Source organism: Neophocaena asiaeorientalis, unplaced genomic scaffold (genome assembly GCF_003031525.2).
Source record: "Neophocaena asiaeorientalis asiaeorientalis breed wild unplaced genomic scaffold, Neophocaena_asiaeorientalis_V1.1 scaffold648, whole genome shotgun sequence".
Taxonomy (NCBI): domain Eukaryota; kingdom Metazoa; phylum Chordata; class Mammalia; order Artiodactyla; family Phocoenidae; genus Neophocaena; species Neophocaena asiaeorientalis.
The window spans coordinates 5906951-5934738 of record NW_020172781.1 but is presented as its reverse complement, the minus strand read 5'-3'; the positions used below and the strand labels follow the sequence as shown (position 1 = coordinate 5934738).

The 27788-nt window shown below is 50.5% G+C and overlaps 1 protein-coding gene across 1 annotated transcript in view; it reads right to left on the bottom strand.

Annotated features, from left to right (window-relative positions):
• KIAA1671 (KIAA1671 ortholog) overlaps nucleotides 1–27348 on the bottom strand; it is a 188278-nt gene extending 160930 nt beyond the window's left edge. Inside the window, exon 1 of the mRNA XM_024741543.1 lies at nucleotides 27305–27348. The gene's annotated coding sequence lies outside the window, so the exon portion shown is untranslated. The remainder of the gene's footprint in view (nucleotides 1–27304) is intronic.
• Nucleotides 27349–27788: the final 440 nt, after the last annotated feature.

The following is a 27788-nucleotide window of genomic DNA, read 5'->3' as shown; positions in this document are numbered from 1 at the left end:
GGGCACGGAGGGCCCCAGGGCAGCAACTGGGACAGAGCGGTTCCCTTTCCTCCCCTGTCTTTGGGGCTGACGCCCACTGCGATCCTCAGGTGAGTTAAATCACCCCAAAACCCATTTTTAAAGAATTAACATCAATAGTGACCTTCTCCCCAAAAGGATCATGTGAAGAAGAAATGGGAATTCTTCCCACTGAGGGGCGTCGGAACAGAGACACCCTAAACATAACAAGCAGGCTCCCAGCCCCAGGGCAGTAGTCTCTAGAATCCTGCGACCCGCAGAGGGAGCTCAGCAGGACTCCCTCTAGCTACAGCACTTCGGTCGCTGCCCCCTCCCTGGAGCATGAGGAATGAAGGCCAACACGATTCAGGGCTTAAAGGATGCGAGGTCAGACTCAAATGCAAGCTTGGTTTCAGAAAATCACTCTCCCCGCCGCAAGCCTCGGGTTCCCCACTTGAAAAGCAGAAAAAAGGAACCCAACCTTGCAGGAGTCCATAAGGTGAGCTGTGGGGGGAGGCACCTGCCCGGGCTGGGGGCTCAGGAGGTGCGTTCTCGGAACCAGGAGCACGATGCTGAATTAATGGCTCCAAAAAATATCCAGGTCCTAAGCCCCGGAAGCAGGATCCCTGTTACCGTACATAGAAAAAGGGTCTTTGCAGATGTGCTTTCGTTCAGGATCTTGAGATGGGAGGATAAGCCTAGATTACCCGGGTGGGCCCTAAATGCAGTCACACGTGTCCTTATAAAAGGGATGCAGAGGGAGAATTTGCCTAGGGAAGAGAAAAGGCCACGTGACAGCCTCAGCAGAGAGACACTTGACATGCTCAGCTGCGGCTCTGAAGATTCAGGAAGGGAACTGGGAATGCGGCAGCCTACAGAAGCTGGAAAAGGCAAGGATTCTCTCCAACAGCCCCTGGAGGGAGCAGACACCTCGGTTCTTGCTCAGTGAAACTGATTCCAGAACCAGAAGAGAATAAACGTCTGTTGCTTTAAGCCTTTAAGGTCTGTAATAGTTTGTTCGAGCAGCCACAAGAAACCAATACAGAGGCGTTTGGCACTCCAAGCCCAAAGGACTGGATCAAGATTTATATCCAGATGCAGTCCTGGGCCAAGTTAGAATCTCCGCAGGTGGAGCCTGGGCGTGGCTATTTTTATGGAACTCCCAGAGGGACGCCAGGGATCGTCCAGGGGTGAGAAGCACAGGGTCTGCGAGCAGTAGGAGCTCAGAAAGCAGCCGCTTTTCAGCCACAGCCTCCCCAGCCCTCATCCCCTGCAACACAGCCACCTGTCACTGTCTGCCTCCCCCCAGGGCTGTGAGCGCCCCAGGGCAGGGGTCCTGCCTCACTGCCCTGAACTCATCATCACCAGGTATTTCCAAACCCTGTATCTGGGAACAAGGTGTGGCCCCAACCCAGACCAAGGAGGAATTACAGCATCAAGCCCTGAAGCACTAGGATGGTGGTTGACCTGGGGGCTGAGCGGGACCAGAGGAAGGAGGACCAGGGGTTGCCAGGAGGGGGAGTGGAGAAGACCGTCCTGCAGGGGAGATACCTGAGCTAGGTCTTGAAAAAGGCACTAAATCCCAGTGCAGTGGATGCTGTCAGTGTCCTATCTGCAACCCTGAACACTCCCACAATTTTCAAAAGCCCTGTAGTCTCTGCCTGAGGGCTTCCCCCTGCCCTGGGGGCCTGGGTGCAAGACAGCGGGAAGTAGCCAGGAGTTGAGGCCCCAGGAGCTGGAGTATAAATACCCCAGCTCTCCCATCCCTCGGGGAAACACTGAGGTGCAACACCCTCATCAACATCTGAAATGGCTGAGCTCTCATCTCTGGGACCTCGCTACCCATCTCTCCCCTTCACCCTTTGGCTTGGGCCACGCGCACTTTTCTGTTCCTTGTACTTGCACCCGCCCCCCACTCCGCCAACTCCTCCCTACACCTCAGACCTTTGCTCCCGCTGTTCCCACTGCCTGGACAAGGGGCTGACTCTCCCTCCACTCAGTTCTCCACTTAAATGTCATTTCTTCAAAGGGGCTTTCCCTGAACACCAAACAGAAGCGCTTCCGTCTCACTGCTGTATCCTCTGTACCACCCTTCTCACCGACCAAAATGATCTTTCTGTCGGCTTACTCACTTGGATTCTGTCTAGAATCCCATGGGCCAAACAAATCTCTTTTTGTAGGGCCTGTGAGCTAAGGATGGTTTTCACATTTTTATTTTGTTTTGTTTGTTTGTTTGTTTTTGCGGTACGCGGGCCTCTCACTGTTGTGGCCTCTCCCGCTGCGGAGCACAGGCTCCGGTCGCGCAGGCTCAGCGGCCATGGCTCACGGGCCCAGCCGCTCCGCGGCATGTAGGATCTTCTCGGACCGGGGCACGAACCCGTGTCCCCTGCATCAGCAGGCGGACTCTCAACCACTGTGCCACCAGGGAAGCCCGCACATTTTTAAACCAGTGGGGAAAAAAATCAAAAAAATAATATTTCGTGTGTCAACATGAAAATTATAGGAAAACCACGTATCAGTGTCCCTGAATAAAATCTGACTGGAGCACTGCGGCATGCACTTGGCTACATATTGTGTCTGGCGGTCAGCAGCTGTGATGGGGGTCTTATGATCTGAAGAGCTGAAAATAGTTACTATCTTGGTCCTTTACAGGAGAAGCTGGCAGACCAGGGTGCGGGAGCTTGTCTGTCTCTTCCATAGGTGAGTCCCTGGGGGCTGCATAGGGCCAGGCTGAGGCAGGTGTTGGAATAACAAAGGGTGGATGATTAACCCAAGGACCTGTCTCCAGCAAGGGGTTGAGCATCACCCAGATTTGCAATGAGTGGATGGGTGGAAGGGCAGATGGATGGATGGATACATGGATGGATGGATGAATGAATGAAATATACATGCCTCAAAGGGAAGCTATAGGCATCACCCCTTGGGGTGGCCCAAAGTCCCTCCACGGAGTCCCAAACCAGAGTCTGACATCCCCTGGGTGGGCGTCCCTCTGACAACACCAGGCTGGCCTTGACATTCTGTGGGCCCAGAACGCTAAAGAGAGGATGTGATTCATTCGACAGGGCCTTTCACCAGGAGAGGAAGGAAACCAGCCCTCAGATCCCGAACCAAGTTTAACTCCTCTCCGCCACACACACACACACACACACACACACACACACACACACACACACACACACACACACACACAGCATCTCTCAACCCTGCCGGGTAAGGGGTCCATCCCAGCAGCTAGGATTGGGGCGGGGGTCAGCAGTGTCTGGCTCAGCTCTCTCCCCAGGGAGCACCCCACAGCTCTCTCAAAACACAGTTGGAGAAAAATCCTCATCAGAAGGGGGGCATTCCAGAGCAATCCCTCCGTCTCCCTCCCGCTGACCCCAGCACCAAGACAAAGAGAGAACTAAAGAAACAAGAGACCCGAGCAGGAAATAATGACCTTGCCCCACACTGGGAATCTCAGATCCAGCAAATAAGCCAGTCTCTCAGGAGGATGTTAGCGTCCTCAATACCTGGGAGATGGCTCTTAATTTATGTTGTCAATCCCAGGACGGGTTCAATGAACATGTTCACACTTTGGAATGTTCCATCCGAATAGATACGAATTTTTACTTCTCAAGAAGAGAGTTCTTTTCCATGTGAATAGACACCCCAAATGTCACAGAAACATCAGCTCAAAGGTTCTGGGACAGTCTTAACTATCCTGCCATTTCCTTTGGGCCTTGGCCCAAGATTTTATCACAACCCTCCAAAATGCTCTTTGGTGAACAGGGCAGTGTTTATTGCCCTTGGCCTGCTTTTTCTCCTCTGGAGCTCTCTGCTCTGAAGGGGAGGATCCCAGCAGCTCACAGATATAAGGGAATTAACTCCACACTAAGTTGCCAAAGCTACCTTATCCCCATCACATAGCTAAACCTTCCCTGGGCTGAGCAAATGACACAGCACAGGCAGAAACAGGTATAAAATCAATGCATCTCCCCTGCCCCGGAATCCCAGCTGTCTCTGAATACGGACCTTCAAGGTCCAAGGACCTTCACCTCCAGGTGCCTGAGCATTCACAAGACAGAAGACATTGGTGAGTGTCCTGAGTGCTCTTCATCCTAGCTGTGTGATCCTAGGAAAACTGCTTACCCTCTCTGGGCCTTCGTTTCCTCAAGGGATATTAGCACTGCCCTACCTCCCTGCCAGGGCTCTGAAGATTAAAGCACTCTTGGGAAGCAAATGTGCTAGGGTAAACCTTAAAGCATGTATACTGTTGGTCACTGCCATGCCCCTTCCCCGTCTATAGTTAGAATAACCTTGTTTAAAAAAAAAACAAAACAGGGAACTATATTCAATATCCTGTGATAAACCGTGAATGGAAAAGAATATAAAAAAGAACGTATGTATATGTATAACTGAGTCACTCTGCTGCACGACAGAAATTAACACAACATTGTAAGTCAACTGTACTTCAATTAGAAAAAAAAAAGATGACCGTTTTCCAAAAAGGGGAATCCAATCACATCACGCCCCCGTTTAAACTCGTCAGAGGCGCTTAGGATGAAATCCATCCCTTTTCCGGGGCTCCGTGCTGCAGCCCCCCCAGTCTCTCTGCCCTCAGCCCCGACAGCTCCCCTTGTTTACCCTGCCCCCGTCACACTCGCCTCAACTGCCCTCCCACCGGAAAGCCTTCGCACATGCTGTTCCCTCTGCCTGAATGACCCCCTCCCCCCAACTCCCCACCCTCCCTGACCACACACCCATGTTTAGGTCTCAGCTTTAATGGCCCTTCCTCAGCATAGTGGGTTGAATAGTGTCCTCTGGAATCTTGGAATGTGACTTTATTTGGTCTTTGCAGACATAATGATGTCTCAATGCAGTCATATTGCATTAGGGTGGGCCCTGATCCAATGACTGGTGTCCTCATAAGAAAAGAAAATGCAGATATACAGACACAAGCCAAGAAACACTAAGGACTGCCGGAAGCCACCAGAAACTGGAAGAAGAAAGAAAGGGTTCCCCTTAGAGCCTTTGAGGGAGTGTGGCCCTGTTGACACCTTGATTTTGGACTTCTAGCCTCCAGACTGTAAGAGAATACATTTCTGTTGTTCTAAGTAACACAGATTGTGGTTACTTGTTACACCAGCCTCAGAAAAATCTGAGCCGACCGCTCAGCTAAAGCACCTCCCCCAGACTATCTTCAAAGCCTCCTGCACCTCTTCCCCTCCCTGCCATGTCCGCCTCCCCGCCAGCCCATAAACTCCCAGGGAGAAGGGGTCTCAGCTGCCGGGTTTCCTGCGGCAAGCAGCTCAGAGTCTAGCCCCAGCAGGCATCCAACAGTAGTTTCCAAATGAATTAATCTAACAGATGCACCAAGGGAAGCTCAGAGAGACCAAGGAAAGCTCAGAAAGGTCAAGGGACTCACCCAAGGTCACGCTCCAGGAAGAGGCAGACCGCTGGCCTCCACACCGGTGATCGAGGAGCCGGGATGCCTATGTCCACCCCACAGGGACTCCAGCGCTGCAGGACAGGCCCCTTCTCCCTCCTGACTCCCAGCTACGAGGTCCGTGCCCTCTGGGCTCTGTGCCCGACCCAGGACCTGACCTCCTTGGCAGGGACCCGTCTCAACTCAATGAACCTGTAGATAAAAGCCTCTTCAGTCCTGGGACAGCCGTGGGGCAAGGGATGCCCTGAGCTCGAGTTAATCCCACACCCACAGGGCAGTTCAGGGCGATGGCCACTCAAGACGGTGGGCCTCGCCCACGGGAATCCACTGTCACCCTGGCTCCTCCCTCACGCCCCCATTGCCTGACTTTGCAGCTATGAAGCATGGGAGGCCACATAGTCCAAGCGCTGGACAATAAATAGCACTGACTCATGGAGGAAAAGTAGTTCCAGGCAGGAGAACATCTCCACCGGGTGCTAGCCTGTCCTTAACACTTATGTAACACTTGCTAATTACATTTTTTAATAAAGAGAGCAAGTCCTCTGGCTCAAAACCCTTGGGGGTTGCAGCATTTACAGTCTGGCCTCCGCCTACACACTTTCTGCATCCGGGGTTTCCGCATCCACGGACTGCGCACCGTGTACTGTGTTTCCCGCCCGCAGTTGGTTGCATCCGAGGATGAGGAAGCCACCGATACGGAAGGCCGCCTATCCTAGACTGGACTTAAGCATCCGCGGATTTGGGTACCCGGGTGGCTCTTAAAACCAATCCCCCGCAGATACCGAGGGATGACTGAATTTGGTTGAAATCTGCTGACACGGTTTGATTGCCTTTGTACCTGGAAAGTAAACTTCTGTTTATGGCCAGAGATACTGGCTTTTCCAATTTTTTTGTTTTTGTTTTCGTTTTTTTTTTTTTTTTTGCGGTACGCGGGCCTCTCACTGTTGCGGCCTCTCCCGTTGCGGAGCACAGGCTCCGGACGCGCAGGCTCAGCGGCTATGACTCACGGGCCCAGCCGCTCCGTGGCACGTGGGATCTTCCCGGACCGGGGCACAAACCCGTGTCCCCTGCATCGGCAGGCGGACTCTCAACCACTGCGCCACCAGGGAAGCGCGGCTTTTCCAATATTTACATAGATTTGTTTCAGTACACCTAGGTGGGGTGGCTTTAAAGTATTAGGTGACTAATAACATAGAAAGTATACAGGCATACCTCGTTTTTTGGCCCTTCGAAGATACTATGTTTTTCACAAATTGAAGGTCTGTAGCAACCCTGCGTCGAGCAAGCCTATAGGTGCCATTTTCCAACAGCCTTTGCTCACTTCCTGTCTGTGTCACATTTTGGTAACTCTCGCGATATTTCAAACCCTCCACCAGCAAAAAGGTTACGATTAGCTGAAGGCTCAGGTGATGACCAGTATTTCTGAGCAATAAAGTATTTTTTTAATTAAGGTACGTACATTGTCTCTTTAGACATCATGCAATTGCACCCTTAACAGACTACAGTATAGTGTAAACGTAACTTTTATGTGCACTGGGAATCCAAAAGTTCATGTGACTCGCTTTTTTTTTATCGTATTGGCTTTTTCGTAGTGGTCTGGAACCGAACTCGCAATATCTCCGAGGTATGCCTGTAGAGACAGGGCAAAAATTATGAAGATGGTGTGGGGATGACAGAGCTTGGGGAACTCAGCACTCATTCATTCATCATTCATTCATTCATTAACTCACTCACTCTAGCGAAGACGCAGACACACACATGTCCCTCGGGTATTTTTGTGATAAATTCCTCAGCTGTAGCCAGAGTCGAGTGACATGTTATATGGGCGTGCCTCTTGGGCCAGGTGCCCGTAAGAATCACCTGGGGAGATTTCTTTTTTAAAACAGATGCTCGGGCCCCACCCCAGACCCACGGAGTATGAGCCTCCAAATGGTGGTCCCAGCACCTGTATTTTCTTAAAGCTGCCGGGGGTGGGAGGGTATTTCTTCTGAACAGCCAGGTGCCAGGTATTCAGCCGCTGCTTCCTCCCCAGTGACCCAGAAGGTGGGACTACGTTGCCCAGAGAGCATCCCGGAAGAATAAGATCCGGGCCGTAAGCGTTTCTCCCCAAAAAAGACACATGCCGGGGTGTGCCCTGGGTCAGTGAGAATCGAGTTCTTTAGCGTTTCCTCAGCATCTAACCCAGGCCAGCATGCATCCCTGTGGCTGCCCTGGGGCTCATCCTGAGAAAGTTCCCAGTCGGGTGGGAGAGGCCAAAATATTTCCAGAAAACGCATCCCATGATGCAGCAGACATTCTAACAGGGACTGAGGCCTCACAAATACAGCTTCTAAGAATCTCTCACAAAAATCAGGTGCCAGCCGCACCTATTAGATGGCTGGTGTTTCTAAAAAAAAAAAAAAAAAACAGAAAATAACAGGTGTTGGTGGGATGCAGTTGTACGTTGCTGGTGGGAATGTAAAATGGTGCAGCTGCTGTGGAAAACAGTATGGTGGTTCCCCAAATAATTAAAAATAGAATTATCATACCATCCATCAATCCTAGTTCTGGGTAACTACCTAAAAAAATTGAAAGGAGGATCTCAAAGCGATATTTGTACACCCATGTTAATAGCCGCATTCTTCACAACAGCTAAAATGTGGTAGTAACACAAGTGTCCAGGTACACGACTGAGGAATGGATAAACAGTGTGGTGTTTATGTACAATGAAATATTATTCAGCCTTAAAATGGAAGGAGGGCTTCCCTGGTGGCGCAGCGGTTGAGAGTCCGCCTGCCGATGCAGGGGACGCGGGTTCGTGCCCCGGTCTGGGAAGATCCCACATGCCGTGGAGCGGCTGGGCCCGTGAGCCCTGGCCGCTGAGCCTGCACGTCTAGAGCCTGTGCTCCGCGACGGGAGAGGCCACAACAGTGAGAGGCCCACGTACCGCAAAAAAAAAAAAAAAAATGGAAGGAAATTCTGACAAAGGCTACAACGTGGGCGAACCTTGAGGACATTATGCTCAGTGAAATAAGCCAGACACAAAAGGACAAACATTGCCTGAGCCCGCTTACGTAAGGTATCTAGACTAGTGAAATTCAGAGACAGAAAGTGGAGTAACAGTTATCAGGGGATGCGGGAAGCTGGGAATGGGGAGCTAGTGTTTAGTGGGTGCAGTTTCAGTTTTGCAAAATGAAAAGAATTCTGGAGATGGATGGTGATGACGGTAGCATATTTAATGCCGCTGCATGGTACACCTAAAAATGGTTAAGATGCTAAATTTACATTATGTGTACTTCACCACAATTTTAATGTAATTTTTATTTTTGAAATCTGGTGCCAGATTTTGCTGCCTGGGTTCAAATCCCCGTTCTACCGTGGTGGCCTTAGGCAAGTTATTTTGCCTTTCTGTACCTTAGTTACCACATCTGTAAAATGGGTATAAAAATAACAATCCCTGCCTTATGGGGCCACTGGGAGGATGAAATGAGTTAATCGTTATAAAGTGCAGAGCAGCGTGCCTGGTTCACAGCATGTGTTCAATGTGTTAACAGCTATATGATGGTGGTGGCTGTTATTACCATCCCCCCTCTGAGCTTTTGGAGGACACCCACATGAAAAATACGTAGGTCCAGGGGAGTGTATTTTTGGCTTCGTGGTTTGGCTAATGCCAGGTGCCACTTATGAGTAAGGAATAAAGACTATGTACTGCAGGTGAGAAAGTGGAGAAATTAAACTCAGTGAAGCCAGAGGCCAATTCAGCAATAAAATGTCCCTGCCCGGAGCCCAGAGTCAAGAGCCCTCTGCCCTCAGCTTGCTGGGTGACACAGGTCAAAGACGCTGCCCTCTCTGGGCTTCAGCAACCCCAGCTCTCCCACCCCACCCCGCTGCGAATCTAAGGGTGAGAAACCAGTCCACAGAACAACCTGTGAGCACATCACACCCCTGGGCCCCACCAGAACCCCGGGGGAGGGAGGGGGGGGAAGGTGGGTGCCCCCAAGTGACCACAGGGTTAGAGGGACTTGGACACACTCAGGCCTTTCTGTTTCTGACTCACACCCCAGCAGGAAGTTGGGGGTGGATCCTGCCTACCATCCACCCATTCGCCTCACCAAGGCCAATGACCCCATTTGTCAAGGGCCCAGACAGCAGAACACAGAGTCCCTGGCCTTGGACCGATATTTTATCCAGCATCTCTGGACAGGAAGGGCCCCTGAGGGTTCACATCATCCATCCCCCTGCTTCCATCCCCTTTGGTTTCCCCCTTTTCAAAGAAACACATCCCCAAGTTTGCAAGGTCATCCAATAAACACACTCAAATGCAACCGATGCTGATACTGTGGAAACATTATTATTATATTAATAATAATCATAATAACAGCTTCCAAAGACATGCCAAGCTAATAAGAACTTCACAGGGAGCATCTCAATCGATCCTCATAACAGCACATTCAAATTGGTTCTCCTGTCATTCCCATTGTACAGACAGGGAGACTGAGGCTGGGGGCTCAACTTGCCCGGAGTCACACAAGCAGCAAATGGTGAAGCCAAAGACTTGAGCCCAGGCTTCCTGGACACAAGAGCCTGCCTGCTGTCCTCCATCTACCCCCTCCCCCATTACATGGCCATCTACTGAGCCCCTACTACAGGCCCAACCCTTATCAGTCCTTTGAAGCAGGTCTATCACACCCATTTGGCAGATGAGGAAACAGAAGTAGAGGCAGGTGATGTGACTTGTCCAGAGGCAAGACTGGAACTGGGGTCTGTCTCTTTGTGGAACCGTGGTCATCCACACTGGGCTGTGATTCTGCTGGTCCAGTTACCCCTCCTCCGTCTCCCCCTTCCCCTCTCCACTGGCAGGGTCCCTGGAAGGCTTTGTCCTACTGGGGCGGGGAGGACCGAGGCAGCATTTCTCCCGCAAAACCCGGCGCACTCAGGTGCAGCCAGAGGCAGGTGGCCCATGGGCTGAGCCAGGGGTGGGCCCCAGCATGCGGGGGATGGGTGGGGAAAGGGCCAAACCCATTCCTCCACCTGCTGGGGTGCTGGGTGCTGGACTATCTTCAAGCCATGACCGGCCCGGTGGGCTCCCCAAGTCACCTGGCGGGTGGCCAGTGGGCGCTGGAGTTCCACCCAGACAGCTCGGGGGCTGTGTGGCACCCCCAGCCAGCTCACACCTGCTGTGGGGGGCAGCAAGGACTGGTGCCTCCAACAACAGGGGGGCTCAAGGGGGCCGGGAGGGTGTCGGGGGGAAGAAGCAGGAATTAGGTGGCAGGAATCCTGACACCTTGTCCCTGCACAGCAGCTCCCAGCTGGCTCTGTGACCTTGAGAGAAACACGCACTCGAGGCCTTTTGTTCCCTCCCCTAGAAAGGAAGGCTTCCAAAGGAAAGGCACAAAACTCCAGACAGCCTGGTTAGGGCCCGGATCCAATGCCCGCCCCTGGGGATTCTGCCATCCTGCTCCGTAGACAGAGAGTTGCCAAATGTGGACCAATCCTCCAGGGAGGGATGCTCAGGGCTCAGCGTTCCCGGCTGCAGCGGGGCCAAGGGCCCCGAGTCGCTGGCTCAGGATGGGGAGAGGAAGGACCAGGTTGTCAGGGGCCTTGGAGACCAGCGATGGGTAGACTTGTTTGGTTCCCAGCCAACGGCCTCCCGCAGGGCATGCAGTAGGCACGTGGCCAGCCCACGCAGAACGGAGGGGAGCGTGGATGGTGCAGGGAAACCCGTCCCTGCTGCTGAAAAAATAAGCCAAAGCTCCCATCCACCACCGGTGAGTCAGCAGTGTCACTGCAAGAGCCAAGGGAGGCCATATGAAATGAGTAGGGACTTTGGCTCCCCGCTCTGCCCGTGCTGGCTGTGTTTGCTGAGTCACCTCCCTCTTGAGGCTCAGTTTTCTCATCTGCAAACAGGGACCAATATTGCTGACCTGGTGGGGTCATCCTCAGGTTGTACCATATGAAATTACAATATTCCACCATTGTTGGGCTACAAAAATGGCACTTTCATACGTTCTACCCAATATGTGGATGGGGGCAGCGTACAGCATGCGAGCAATCAACGCTGAAATTTAAATCTCTCCTCTGTTCTAGCAGAAGACTGTGTTTTTCTCATTCATGGGACAAAAGGGAAAATATCTCATCACACCCCCCTCCCCCAAATATAACAACGACACGACACGATAAAACAGCTCACTTTGTGGGTGGCCTGTTAAGAGTTTACAATGTACGGTCCCAAGTACATCAGGGCATGGAGTATGTATGTACCACAGTGATAACGCAGCGGAAGGAAGGCTGGCATTGAAATATTTTTATCCAAAAAAAAAAAAAAAAAGAAAAGAAAAAGGCACTGTAAAGGCCCAGTTGTGGCAGATAGTTTTTTTTTTTTAAGTTTAAAAAAATTTTTAACATCTTTATTAGAGTATAATTGCTTTACAATGGTGTCAGTTTCTGCTTTGTAACAAAGTGAATCCGTTATACAGCAGATAGTTTTTTGAAAGTAACTTGTAAAGCATTTACCATATTCTTAATTTGCAGTCTTGCAGACCTGTGCACATATATTCCGCTTTCAGAATAGTTTTGCAAATTGTACACAGACAAAAAGAGAGGGAACTTTTGAGTAAAGAAATTGCATTTATAAATGATCTGTATTAGAATATAATAAATCTCCAGTTATAGTAAAAAAAAAACAGGCTTTAAGTGATGTATTTCCCCATGCTTTAGATCAAATATAACCAGCACGTTGAACATCTTTTTTAATATTTTTAAGTTTTTAAAAAATGAGTCAAAATGTCATTGAGCCATACAATGGAGTATTATTCGGCCATAAAAAGGAATGGAGTCCTGATACACTTGACAACACGGCTGAACCCTGAAAACATTATGCTGAGTAAAAGGAGTTAGAATAAAAACTACATACAGTATGATTCCATTTATATAAAATGTCCAAAATAGGCAAATCTGAGAGACAGAAAGTAGATTAATGGTTACCAGGGGCTGGGGGAATTGGAAGGAAGTGGGGAATGACTGCAAATGAATACGAAATCTCTTTTTGTGGTCATAAAAATGTCCTAAAATTGTGAATATACTAAAAACCACTGAACTATATACTTTCTTAATTCTTTTTATTTAAAAAAAATTTAAGGTATAATTGACATACAACATTATATTAGCTTCAAGTGTATGTGTTGCAAAGTGATTACCACAATAAGTCTAGTTAACATCCATCACCACTCATAATTACAAAAAGTTTTTTTCTTGTGATGAAACTTTTAAGATCTACTCTCTTAGCAGCTTTCAGATATGCAATACAATATTAACTTAGAGTCACCGTGCTGTACGTTACATCCCCAGGACTTACTGCATAACTGCACGTTTGTACCTTTTGATCACCCATTTCAACCCCCAGGTCCCCCACCCCCACCTGGCAACCACCAATCTGGCCTTTGTATCTATGTACTGGAGGTCTTGTTTTTGTTTGGGGTTTGTTTGGGTTCTTTTTAGATTACACATACAAATGAGATCATCTGGTATTTGTCTTCCTCTATCTGACTTATTTCACTTAGGTTAATCCTCTTGAGGTCCACCCATGTTGTCACAAATGGCAAGATTTCACTCCTTTTATGGCTGAATAATATTCCATTGTATATATATGCCACACCTTCTTTATCCATTCATTCATCGATGGACACTTAGGTTGCTTTCATATCTTGGCAATTATGAATAATACTGCAATGAACACGGGGGTGCAGATGTCTTTTCAAGATAGTGTTTTCATTTTCTTTGGATAAATACCCAGAACTGGAATTGCTGGATCATATGGTAGTTCTATTTTTAACTGTAATTTGAATTGTACGCTTTAAATGAATGAATCATATGGTAAGTGAATTGTATTTCAATAAAGCTGTTACTTTAAAAAGTGAGTCAAGTTCAAGAAAAACATTAACTGAGGAACAGTCCCAGGTGGTACATAAATATGAAAACTTTTTAAGGTGATACAGGAATGACTGGAGTTTGGAAAACACAGAGTTGATGCATTAAATCCTCAAAACAGAGGCTCTACATGGGTTCACATCCCACCTCCTGAGTGACCATGGGCTAGGGACTTCACCTCTCTGGACCTCAGTTTCCTCATCTGGAAAATGGGAACAAGAAAAGTTCCTGCCTCTCTGAGTCACCATGAGAATGAAGTGAGTTAGCACATGCCTGGCACATCCTAGGGGGTCGACGGAAGGATCAATGGGGGACCAGATCTTTTGGGTGGTTCTGACCATGCGTTCATGAGCACAGGGTCCCGAATTCAAATCTCTCAGAAATACCTTCTCCTGAGTAGGTGAAGTGAGATAAAGCATGTAAAGCATTTAGCAAGTGCTCAATAGACATTAACTTATTATTTTCGTTGTTGTTATCACTGTGATATCTGCCTGGGTGGTAACATTTTGGTTGATTTTTATTTTGTATTTTTATTCTTTGCTTGTGTTCTATAATGATTCTGTCTTGTTTCGGTACTAAGAACTACCCAGAGAATTATATTTAGTACTTAGCATCTTTCTCTAGTATGATCTTAGATTTCAGATAGAAGGGAAAACCAGCTGGGGTCCCGGCCTGTTCCAGCCGCCTACCCCGCCCCCTCACAGTAGACACACGCTGGAACTGAAGATTTCCCAGCATCGGTCGGCCTCTGGAAGCACAGTTAGAGGGAAACCCCCCGCCCGTACTCCAAGCCAGCAGAAGATTGTAGCCAGAGCCCGAGGCAGCAGCCCGCAAGAGCAGTTATCCTCCCAACACCCTGCCTCCACGATCCATCCCCTAAAAGTACAGTTTGCGGGTGCAAATTTTGTACCATCCTCCACAACGACAGCCAGATTAATCACGCCCAAATTTGGGAGAGACGTTTGGGATATACCGTGTCGTGGGTACAACATTCACTCTGGAGGATCCTGGGGCTACCCCCAGGATGTGGAGACCATCCTTCAGAGCAGCTGAAGTGGATAGTCGGCCAGGAGGACTGCCGATGGGGGCAGGGGCATGGCACTGAAATGGACAAGGAAAACCTGGTTTTCTTTTTTTTTTTTTTTGGCTGTGCCATGAGGCATGCGGGATCTTAGTCCCCCAACCAGGGATTGAACCCACGTCCCCTGCACTGGAAGCACGGAATCTTAACCACTGGACCGCCAGGGAAGTCCCAAACCTGGATTTCAAGGTCAGCCCCAGAAGAACACTCACGGGGCAGGCGCTCCAAATGACAGGCGTTGGGTTGGTGAGGGAGCTGCCTGTCGTCCAACAGCTGCCGTGTAGTGCCAGCAAACCCAATAATAACAACCGCTGTGGTTGCCTTTTATTGATCACTGACTGTGTGCTGAGTTTTTTTTTTTGGCTGTGCCATGAGGCATGCGGGATCTTAGTCCCCCAACCAGGGATTGAACCCACGTCCCCTGCACTGGAAGCACGGAATCTTAACCACTGGACCGCCAGGGAAGTCCCAAACCTGGATTTCAAGGTCAGCCCCAGAAGAACACTCACGGGGCAGGCGCTCCAAATGACAGGCGTTGGGTTGGTGAGGGAGCTGCCTGTCGTCCAACAGCTGCCGTGTAGTGCCAGCAAACCCAATAATAACAACCGCTGTGGTTGCCTTTTATTGATCACTGACTGTGTGCTGAGTGTTTCACCACACGCTCAAAGGTGTGAAGCCATGGTTGAACATACTCCCAAGCAGTGTGGAATCAGACAGCAGGACAACGGTGTTAATAACAGCAACGACGATTCATGACTAGGAAATAACGCATAGCGAGCACTTATCATAGTGTCTGGCTCGGTCCATGTTGTTTTAGATGTACAAATGATGATGAGGAGGTGCTGACTATGGGTCCAGCTGTGCTAGGACCTTTACATATCATAGTACAACAACCCTATAAGGTGAGACCTACTATTAGCCCCATTTTACAGAGAAGAAGACTGAGGGCAGATGAGGTTGTTTAACTCGCCCGTGGTCACTGAGCTGGTAAAGCACGCCATCGCTTGTCCCCAGTGGATGTCACCAACCCCAAATTCACTTCTGAAAGCCAGGCTCCATTAACTGTCCTGCCCGATGGCTCCCCAAACCCCTTCCCTCTCTCTGAGGGTTCCCATTGGTGCCAGGTGACTTCCTAGTTTCAGACCTGCTTAGAGGTGGCCAGCCGACCCTGTCCCTCTTCCCAGCTGTGGCTGAGCCCATCCTTCTGAAGCCACTGCGGGCGCCAAGGGAGAAAGAAGAAGGGTTCTCGGTGAGCTCATTTACAGGGGCCACCTCCAGCTGCTGGGACCAGCCAGCGGCTTTAATTTGGACAAATGCCCCGGACTCAGTGGGGACAGGAAGCATCCCTGAGCGATAAAGATCAGGGCCGGCTTGTGAGCGTGCCAGGAGCGCTCTGTGTCAGCCAAACCAGCTGGCCCAACCCCCGTTCTCAGCAGCCCCCACTGCTGGCCCTGGCCCTGCCAGGAGGTGGTCAGGGTGTCCCCCCCAGCCTAATGTCCAAACCCGCCAGTTGTAGATTACAGCATTGCTAGAAAGGGGCGCAGCGCTCAAAACAAGGAAAAATATGCATAGTGTAAAACGGTAGCTCGTAAACATGAAGCATTTGCTGTATCCCAGGCATCTCTCTAAGCACTTCACAGACATCGACTCATTTAATCCTCACAGCCACCTTACTTAACGGAGGAGAAACTGAGGCTCAGAGAGGGAAAGTGACCTGCCCAAGGTCACACAGCTAGGAGATTCCAGAGCCAGGATTTGGATTCAAGGCACCTGAGAATAAAGGCCACACTCTAGACCGCAGAATGCGGTGCTGACATCTCTCCATCACATGTACTGTGCACAAGTCTGAAACTCACACCGCAAAACGTGAGCCCTGGTTATCCTTCGATTGTGGGATTGTATGAGTCTTACCTCCTCCTTTTTGCTTATCTGTATTTGTAAATGTTTGACAATGAACGTGTACTGTAGCATGACGTAGACATATTGTACTAAGGATAAAAAGAGAATAAGAACTATTAATTTGGAAAATGAACTGAGAAGCATCCGTTAGAGCACTGAACAGTTATCTCCTGCCACCGCCTTCAGGGAGAAGGGCTGGCCAGGTGTAAATAGTAAAGGATATAGAAACCCCGTGGTACTGCAGAAGGATGCATGCGCACAGTGGGGGCTTTACTTAACATCACCACCCACCCCAGTAGACCAGCACGAACATCAACTGGCCATTCACCCCAACATTCACCTACGTGACCTCGCTGGGAGCTCCCGGCCGGGCTGAAAGATGGGCACCAGCACCCACGCTCCATGGCACGGACACCCATGCAGAGAGAAGAAGCCACGCCCAGGGCTGGCGACAAAACAGAGGCAGCAGGTGACCCCAGGGCTGCATGGCTCTCAACCGAGCAGTGTCATCATGGTGGGCCACTGCCGCGGTCCACAGAAGAGCCACCTTCCCGGGGGTGACCCGGGCCTTGGCACAGGAACTGGGCGAAACTCAGGAAGCCCCTGCGGTCGCCCAGCCGAGCTCACTAAAGCCAGGGCAGATGGCTCACACTTGCTCTGCTGGGTCAGCTAGCATTCTGGGCATTCCAAAAATTCCTCCAGAGCTTTTTGCTGCCCCCCTTCACCCCATCCCCCCCTTTAATGAAGGAAAAGGAGGAGGGCAGAGGGGCTGAGATGAAGGCATCTGGATAAAGGCGACACTTGGATGTCTCATCATCTCCTCCCTACAGTTAAATCCCACAGTAACCAGGCACACCTCACCTCTCCAAGAAGGAGGTGGAATGCTGGTTGCCAAAGCTTCCCATCTCATCCAAGTCTGAGCGTGTCAAGGGAAACGGTTTTGCTTCGAGGCTGCCAGGAGGCGGGGCCAGGAGAACAGGGTCCCCACCCGGGTGCCCCCATGGGCCCCACACCCACCATCACAGCCCTGGGCACGCTGCCCTGTAACCCCTCATCTGTCCCCTCTGGGAGGGCAGGAGCTGTATCCCAGGAACCTCTGAAACCCAGGGCCCAGCCCAGGCCCTGGTACACAGTAGGTGCTTAATTAATAACAAAGATGAAAATGACCAACTATCCCAAAAGAGGACAGGGATACACTGCCCGGGAAGTTCTGAGGGGAGAGATGGTATTTTCAACATGGTCATGGGGAGGTGGGAGGACCCACTGCGTTGAGTTATTATCATAGGGGTTGGCAGTTTTCCAGGTGGCAGACCTGAGTTCAGATCCAGCCTCTGCCACTTCTTGCCTCAAGCTAAGAGACCTTGAGGAAGGCTTCAGGTCTCTGAGGCTCGGTTTTCTCATCTGTAAAACGGGTTAGTAATACCACCTGTCCAAGTCATTCTGAGGACCGACAGAAGACGTAGATGTAATACCTCCCTAACAAGGCAGTTGGTACACAGTAGGTCTTCAACAAAGGGTGGGATTTTTTTGTTGGTTTTTTTTGGTTTTTTCCTGGGCCCTGCGTTTCAAAGGTCTGGTTTTGAGTCTTCCCAGAAGGCGCAGCAGGAATAAAAGGCTCTGGGATCTACTCATCCAGTTGCCCCTCCCCCTGTGAAAAAGGCCCAGAGGGGGAAGGGGCTTACCCAAGGACACACAGCAGAGAAGTAGGTACTCAGGGGTCCTGACTAGTGGCCCATAACTCATTCTAATATACTCTGTATTCTCTCCCATGGCCTCGGACCCCTTCTCATGCCAAGCAAGTCCCTGGCAGGCAGGCAATCCATTCTAGAAACAAAGACATGAGATTTCCAGGGCTGGGGTCTAAAATGAAAGGGAGAGACAAACTTGGGCAGCTTCCCAGGCCAAAGGGCCCTGGGAGTTCCCCAACGAGTCACTCCGCAGCCCAGCCCAGGGCACTGGGCAGGGCTTGGCAGGCACTGTGCCCACTAAGGCCCAGGCTCCATGTCTGGGCAGGCAGTGTGGCGGGAGTTCACGGAGTGACCTCGGTGTACTCAACGTGCCCGCTGGCCTCCCTCTGCCGGTGGGCCCCGCACACCCTGGGCTTCCTTCCCACAGCGGTGCCTCACCACGCCTCAGGTAAACAGGATGGCACCCAGAAAGGGCTTTCTTCACTGAGGAAGCAAAACAAAAAGAAACGTCAACACAGAGCCACAGCCCTGACCTGGAGCCTTTGAAAGTGCAGCTGTATCTCCACAAAGGAGATTCACACACAAAAGGGCTGCCACTAGCTGGTAGCTCTGGGAGAGGAGGTTCACCACACCGGGACTCAGTTTCCTCATCTGTAAAATGGGAACGACACTAGCCCTGAGAAAAGATTGGATATAATAATGCACAAGGAACTAGAGTATAAGAAGCAGTCCATCAACGCTAATTATTATTTTGAATTACTGCTACTATGACTACTTCTGCTACTACAAACAAGGAAGATTTATATAGTGATTCATAAAGTCATTCCTTGGTATAACTTACAGACAGTTTTTAAGAATACTAAACTGATCTTTTTATGGCGCAGGGAATCCCATTTTTAAAGTGCCTACTATGTGCACGGTTATCTCACCTAACCCCACAACCACCCCACAGGGAAAATCCTAGAGTCTTCTTTCTGCAGATGAGGACTGAGGCAAAGTCACTTGCCCAGAGTCACACAGCAATGACACAGTACAGATGGGACGGAACACTAGGATTCTCTAGTTTGGCCTGCTTTACCGCCAGGGAGGCAGCAAAGGAGGGATTGAAGGCACATGAGCTGAGTCAGGCTGCAAGGATCAGCATTCCCCCTTCCTAGTAGAGGCCCTGGGCATGGGGCTCCCTCTCTAAGCCTCAGTTTTCTCATCTGTAAAATGGGGACATAAGAATCAAATAGGGCTTCCCTGGTGGCGCAGGGGTTGAGAGTCCGCCTGCCGATGCAGGGGACACGGGGTCGTGCCCCGGTCCAGGAAGATCCCACATGACGCGGAGCGGCTGGCCCGTGAGCCATGGCCGCTGAGCCTGTGCGTCCAGAGCCTGTGCTCCGCAACGGGAGAGGCCACAACAGTGAGAGGCCCGCGTACCGCAAAAAAAAAAAAAAAAAAAAAAAAAAAAAATCAAATAAAACAATGATGAGCACGGTGCCTGGGACAGAATGAAAACTCCCTACTTATTATTTTTATTTTACTTTAAATAACATTTAGTGTTCTCAAAAGCCAGGTCTCAACAGATGGAGGAACAGCAGACTCAGTCATCTCCCCAAACTTCTGAAGGCACAGGAGCCAAGGCAGACCATCAGGTACACACAGGTCAAAGGCTGTCCTCTCTTACCTTCAGTGACACCTTGGCCCACCTGAGACTCACCTCACCGATGGGGAAATGCCCAGAGAGGTGAAGTGACCTACACAGGGTCACACAGGTATCCCATGCTGGCGCTACCAACTTTTCTCCAAAAATCCAGCCCTGACATCAAGCAGATCCCATTTTCCCCATGGCCAGCACGGGATTTGCCAAGCGATAGCTACAGGATAAATTTTCATTGAATGAAGGAGTGTGACTTCTAACCCTGCACCTAGCTCAGGTGGCCTCCAGCCGATACTCACAACCAGGGGCTCCCTGAAACCTGCTGATTGTTTCCACAATGGGAAGGTGTGAATATTCCTTAAACTCAGAGCATCCAAGACCCCTCCCTAGCCGGAAGGGGGCTGAGTGGATAGTCAAGGCTCGCCTTGGGGACAGAATGTCATGTAAACAGTGATCCATTAACTGACAGCCCTCCAGCTACAGCAGAAGGGGAAAAACACTTGCTGGGAAGCAGGGGTCCTAAGTCACTCCTTTCCCCAGGACCCTGGTGCTCCAAGGACCAGAAGCAACCTCACAGACCTTCATACATAATAATGATACTAGTAATAATGACAATAGTATTATTGTAAAAATGACACATGTAGGGACTTCCCTGGTGGTGCAGTGGTTAAGAATTCGTCTGCCAATGCAGGGGACACGGGTTCGAGTCCTGGTCTGGGAAGATCCCACATGCCTCAGAGCAACGAAGCCTGTGCACCACAACTACTGAGCCTGCGCTCTAGAGCCCACGAGCCACAACTACTGAGCCTGCATGCCACAACTACTGAAGCCTGCGTGCCTAGAGCCCGTGCTCTGCAAAAGAGAAGCCACTGCAATGAGAAGCCCGCACGCCGCAATGAAAAGTAGCCTCCACTCGCCGCAACTAGAGAAAGCCCGTGTGCAGCAACGAAGGCCCAACACAGCCAAAAAATAATTAATTAATTAATTTTAAAAAATGACACATGTACATTCATTGTAGGGCACTATGTATTAACTCATTTAATGCTCATCCACCTCAGGAGGCAGGCACCATTGTTACTCCCATTTTACAGAGGAGTAAACTGAGGCACAGAGAGACCAACTGTCTTGCCTAAGGTCACACAGTTGGAAAGTAGTGGAGGTGGGGTCTGAACACAGGCAGTCTGGATCCAGAGTCTCTGCATTATTCCCAAGGGAGGTTGGGAATCTCTAATTCTATAACCAATTCTGCAGAACCGATATCCAGTTTTGCAGAATTCCTCACTCCACCCTAATTAGGAACCCCCACCCCCATCCCAGCTCCTCAGTCACAGGACCATTTATTTGTCACCTACTTCATGCCAAGTGTTTCACAGTCCTTCTTGCTAATGGTCATAAGCACCCTGTGTCCATTTTACATTTTCCAAGAGGTGATGAGACTGGTTGAGGGTCACGAGGACCATAAGGAGCAGAGCTGGGATTTGAAGCCAGATTGATCACCTCCACAGCCTCCCCTTGGCCTCACTGGGATCTCCCAGTCCACTGGCTACAGGTACCAGAGCCTGAGGAACAAAGTCCAGAGCAAAAAGCATCATCAAGACGATGATCCCTCACCTTCGCACCTCATGTCACAGAAAGCACCTCCTTATCCAATACTGTTTCAAGCTTCACAGCAGCTCTGCCAGAGAAGAGGCATTATTCCCATTTTCCAGATGAGGAAACTGAGGCTCAGAGAGGTGAACTTCCTGTTCTGGGAGTTCTCACAAACCGGGTCTCCTTACCCAGACCCCTGCTCTGATGCGTCCCCCACAAATCATGAGCCACGATGCTCACTGCCCCCTCTGGGCGGACCCTCCACCTTGGCAAGGACCCCCCTGACCCATGTGGCAGGCTGTATTCCTGCTCAGCAGATATATACTAGCTCCCTCTCAGCCTCCATGAGAGGATCATACTTCCATCTCATTGATATTGAGTTTGGCCATGTGACTTGCTTTGGCCAAGAGAATGAGGGCAGAAATGACACCTTCCCAGTTCCAAGGGGAGGCTTTCAGAGGCTCTGCAGGTTCCCAGAGAGCTCCTGAGCATCTGTTGTCCACCACAGAAGAGCACGTCCTGGCTGGCTGCTGCCTGTCAGCCTGGGTACCAAGATGAAGATACACAGGGCAGACGGGAACCCAAACCAAAGCCTGGAATCCAGCCTCCCTGCCAAGCCCAGGCAAAGTCAGCCAAGCCATCTGATGACCCCCAAGTACGAAACAAATGTTTGCTGTTAAAAGTCACTGCAGGGACTTCCCTGGTGGCACACTGGTTAAGAATCCGCCTGCCAATGCAGGGCACATGGGTTCAAGCCCTGGTCCAGGAAGATCCCACATGCCGCGGAGCAACTAAGCCCATGCGCCACAACTACTGAGCCTGCGCTCTAGAGCCTGCGAGCCACAACTACTGAGCCGGCGTGCCACAGCTACTGAAGCCCACATGCCTAGAGCCTGTGCTCCGCAACAAGAGAAGCCACCACAATGAGAAGCCCATGCACCACGATGAAGAATAGCCTCACTCACCGCAACTAGAGAAAGCCCATGCACAGCAACAAAGACCCAATGCAGACAAAAAAAAAAAAAAAAAAAAAATCACTGTGATTTGGGAGATGTTTGTTACACAGTATTATCATGGAGAAACCTGACTGACACAAAGGACTATGTATTTCCAGCCTTGGAAGGAGTAGGAAAGGTACAACCACTCTGGAGGGAAACTGAGCAGGTGAGATCAACATTCTAAACACCCTTTATCCCAGCTGTTCCCCATCTTGGAATGTGCCCTCCCATCGACTACAACAAGTATGCAAAGACACGTGAGCAGGGATGTCACCATGACACTGTGTGTTATAGCAAGAAAACAAACCACTCAATGCTCACCGGCAGGGCATGTGCTCAATAACTAATAGCACCTTCATGCATTGAAGTATTGTTCAGTTTTTTAAAAGAGTGCGGTAAGTCAACACAGTCTAAAATGGGGCCACATCCATTTTTAATTTCTGCGTGAAATTCTCTGTCTTATGATTGTTGTTGTTCAAAGCATATGTCCACATATACTGATTCATTTCTTTATTCCACAACTGTTTACTAAGGAAACAGCAGTGAAGACAAATAGGGTTTCTGCCTTCTTGGAGCGTCATCTGGAGGGGGAGGAAGCAATACCACCTCCACTACAACCACCACAAGGAACAAGAAGCAACACATACCGAGCACTGACCACGTGCCAGTCCCTTTTCATTTCCTCCTCACAGCAACCCTCAGAGGTAAGACCCGTTATTATCTCCATTTACCGATGAGGAAACTGCGGCTCAGAGAGGTTAAGTCACCTGCCCAAGGTCACACAGACAATAAGTGGCAGAACCAAGATGCAATTCTTTCCATCTGGTTCCAGAGTGGACCAAAAAACCCCAAAAAACAACTTAAGATAGCAGAGTGTGATAAGGGCTTGGAAAGAAGTAAACAGAGCATATGTATGCGAAAAGTTTCTGGAGGGTCGAGGGAAACTGCTGACTGCATTATCTGTGAGGAATGGGATTGGGGGTCTTGGGTGGGATTTTACTTTTCACTTAACGTAAATTCATTTTGCCGTTTTTGAAGTGTTTGGTATGTTACATGTTATTTTACAATAATATATATATTTATTTTACAATAATATATATATGTTATTATTATACTGTGTGTGTGTGTGTGTGTGTGTGTGTGTGTGTGTGTATGTGTATCTCTTCTGACTCAGTGATGTAAATATCCAAAGATCAGCCTTTGGGGATGTATTTTATATTCTCAGTGGAGACAAGGCTATACAACACTTCAAAGGTCACTCAACTGAGCAATTAGCCAATGTGGCAGTGATAACTACTTCTCAGAAGTCAATCCATAATCATTTCCATATTTGTCTCAATTTGCCTTCCCCCTCCCTTCCTCCCATCCAATTGACCAGATTTCTGTGGAGTGAATTCCTAAGGGCAGAGGCTCTTTTGAATTGCCCATAGAAGATGCTCAATAAAATATCCATCACACTGAAGGAAAAAAAAATTTGTGTGTGCATGTGTGTGTATCTCTCAATTCAAAGTTTGTTAGCTTCTTTGTAAATGACAGGAGTTTCGGTAGTGGTCTTGGGCAGAAGGACCCCTCAAAGCCTCAGTTTTATAAACTGCAGAATCAAGGGTCCCCAAAGCAGGCATCGCCTGTGTTTGTTGTGAAGAATTAAAAAAGAACAAAAGAGCTTCGCCCAGAACCCAGCATATGTAAAGGGTTCAGTGAAAAGCAGTTGCTCTGATGTGTTATGTGCTTTCTCTACATTCTCTCCAATCCTCCCATTTTACAGAAAAAGAAATTGAGGTCCCAGGAGGGGAATGGCTTGTCTGGGGTCACACTCCTATAATCTGGATGGGTGAGTGGGGGAAGAAATGTGAAACTCCTGGACAGAGATTCCCCCCGCCCTCCTCTCGATCCCAAACCTGCCAAAGCCTTCCTGTTTGGGTATTTAGGGAGTGGCAGGGGGTGTAAAGAGAATTTTTGTTGCCAATGGTCTAACTTTTATTTCTTCAACACACCCTGTATTCTGGGTATACCAATGAGCACACAGTTCTCCTAATGGCCCCGCCTTTGCCTGTCCTGCTGCTGCTGCCTGCAATGTCCTCATCCTTGCCCTCTCCTCCTTTAAGACTCAGCTCAAGTGTCACCTGTGGTCGCCCAACGTCCCCCCCGCCCCCCCACCAAACACACCAGGTTGGAAGAGGCAAGCACCACCTGCCTGAAACACTATATATATATATATATAGTGTGTGTGTATATATATATATATATATATAAAATGACATGCCGTGATGACATCTATTATAATAATCATACCCACTACTTAGTGGGCACAGACCAGTGTGGACACTACGCCTGGTAATGCCCATGCACTGCTTCTCTCAACTTGTATAACAACCCTTTGAGGGAGGGGAGTATCCTATCATGAGCCCATTTTACAGATGAGGACACTGAGTCTCAAACCAAATACCATGGCCTCAGACCACAGCCAGAAAGGGGCAGCGCCAGGGTTTGCCCCCAAGTCTCCCTGGCCGACTCCCTCCTTTCTATCCCTGCCTCCTCCTGGAAGCCTCCCTGGGTTTACCCCTGCTGCACCCTGACCCAAACTCACCAACATTTGTGGCTTCTCTATTCAACTTCCCTAACTCCAAACATCCTGGATTTGCAAGCTGGAAGCAAGTTCAAACCCCTGCTCTGCCACTGGCAGCTGACAAAGACCTCACCGCCACAACACTGAGTCCTGAATCTGTAAAATGGGAATGACGAGCCCCACCCCCCTCACACAGGAAGATGGTGAGGGTTCCAAGGTAAAGTCCCCTCAGATGTTTATGACCCTCCCAGGGCAGGTGACAACAGATGCTCAGGAAGGTTTGCTGACTTGAATGAAATACTGACACTTAAAATATTCAGGCCACCTCCACTGGGGGTTTCCTTCTCCAGATTGACTGCCATGCCTCCAGGAAGGGGTCTTCAACCGCGTGGCTCTTGAAACACAACACTGACCACTGTCTCTATCCAAGTTCAGTTCCGTCATCACCTCTCACCTGGATTTTTCGAGCAGTCTCCAGCCTCCTGGCACACCATCTCCCATCCAGCCTCCCCAAGAGATGGGCAAGCTTCCCAAAACACACATCTGACTCCATCCCTCTCCCCCAGAGAAACTCCCACAGTGCCCCAGTGCCCCAGTATAAAGTCCAAACCCCTGGGAATGGTTGCCCCGGCCCCTGCCAGGATCTCCAGCCAACACCCTATGCTTCCTCCTCCGTCCAGGCACCCAGGCCTTTCTGTCCCCTCTTTCCAGCACATAACGCCATCCTCTACCCACGGGCACGCTCTCCAAGAAACAAACCCCCTGCCCACCATCCCCCACTCCAGGTCAGAAGCCATCAGCCCCTCTTCCCATTATCACAGCTCTCTCCTTCTGGGCAACTGCCTCTTTTCACAAAGAATTTACCCCTTAAGGGTGTGCCTCCTCTTTGACATGGTGTCTTGAAATATTTGTTGAATGAATTAATTAACGAATGCACATTTAAAACATTCCTCTGGGGCTCTTTTTCTGAGATGGCAGAGATGTATTCTGGTGATGCTGAGAGGGGAGAAAGGCTCACGGTCAGATAGTGGGCTGTTCCATTCTCCTGCCAAAGTCAGCCCTGAATAAAAGCCAGCCCCCAGGACCTCCAAGGGGGGGTGGGGCACCTCCAGACTAAGAATCTGGGGTGAGGGTTATACCCCCAACATCAAGAATCAGTACAGCTGCCTCACTGGACTGCAGGGCAAGCTGATTGCTCACAGCTAGATCGCAAGCCAGGAGGACAGATCCTATATTGCCCTGGGTCCACCATTTCTAGTGTCTGCCACATAGTAGGTGCTCAATACACACACTGGTTGACCGAATGAGCTTCTCACATGTCCAGACACTGTACTGAATGAAACCCTGTACTTCTCTAGGATAATTGCACCCTTATCAAGCATGCAAATCCTTTAAAAAGGATTCCCCATAAAACCACCAGGACCGTGGCTAGTGGATGCACAACTCCCTCTGGAACTGTCCCAAGGATGAGACACCGGTGTCTGGGGGTGAATGCATGTTTGTCCAGGAGCTTCGATGGATTAGCAAAGGGAAAGCTGGGCCAAGGGAGAAGTCTTGTCCAAATGCCCTGGTTACTGATTAGCCAAACCCTAGAGCTTCTCTCTGCAAGGGGGATCAGAGGGGCAATTAAACCCCTTTGCAAGAAAGACTAAGTTAAATATCTGCCTAATCCTGCAGTTTAAAAAGATGGCAAGTTGGGTTTCTGGAGCCTTCCTTCAGATACCTGAGGGGAAGTGGCAGGGCATGAGACAAGGGAGAGACCACAGAACGAGGGCCCACTAATATTTACAGAGCCTGTATCTGTTTCAGACCTTTTATACCTATTAATCCTGCCAGGCACCCAGATGAGGGAGGACTGTGACCCCCATCCCCACTCCATTTTGCCCGAAAGGGAGACCTGGGCTCAGAGAGGTTAAGTGTTTTGTCCAAGGTCACAAAGAAGCTGCAAAGAAAAAGCACTTTCTTTGTGCAACAGGTATAGCCCTTTCCTTTCCAAAAGGTAATGGCAGCTCCTGTCTGGAGAAAGTTCAGTCCCGCGGGCAGGAAGCCCTGGCCACCTAGGCGGCGCGCGGAGGTCACACGGCAGCCCCACTACCGACCGGCTACCGACCAGCGGAGAAGCAGGGTTTCAGGGCGCGGCGCCGCGGCTCCGTGCCGAGTGTGTGCTAGGAGGGTGTGGAAAGGTCGGGCCCGGCTTGGGGGTCAACGGGCCGCTTCCCTTCCCCTGGGTCCCGCCTGTAGCCCTAGGCAGCGCCGCCAGCGGGGTGGGGGCCACCCGAGCCTACCGGGAGCAGGGGGATTGAGCCTTAATCCCATCAGGGCGCCTCTGCCCTGAGAAGGCGCGCGGAGGGGTGCGCAGGCCCTGCAGGGAGGGCGCGTCCGGAGCCCCGGAGCCCGTGGGGCCCCGCGCGCTGCTCTCTCCACCGCCCCAGGTGCCCGGAGGATCCCTTCGCCCCGGGCTCCGCCTCGATCAGCACCCCCGCTTCCCAGTGTCCACCTCCTGGGCCTCCAACCTGCACGGACGTCCGGATCCTAGCAGTTCCAGGCTGGGTACGATCTCCAGCGATACCCCAGCTCCCGGCCACCAGATCTCCTCTCGGAATCACTCCCAAGGCTCGGACCAGTGGGGGTCAGAGGAGAGGGAGCAACCAGCTCCCAGTTTCCAATCACCGTCCACAGTCACCCCCAGGCTGGGGATCGTATGGGACCCCAGGCCACCAGCGCCCGATCCACTCCTGGGATCGACTCCCAAGTCTTCAACCGGGTGGCGTGGGATCCATTGGCTGCCCAGTGAGGGATCTTCCCGCGGGATCCACTCCCAAGTCTCGAGAGACAGACCTCCCGGCTCCCAAATCGAGATGCCTCCTCCCCGCAGATCCAAAGCCCCGGGAGATCCACCGGGTCCCCACCTCTTCCCCGGCCAACTTTGCCAACTTTTCTCCCGGGGCCTCAGCCGAGCAGAAACTTGTCGGCCATCGCCGGCCGCCGCCTCCCCGG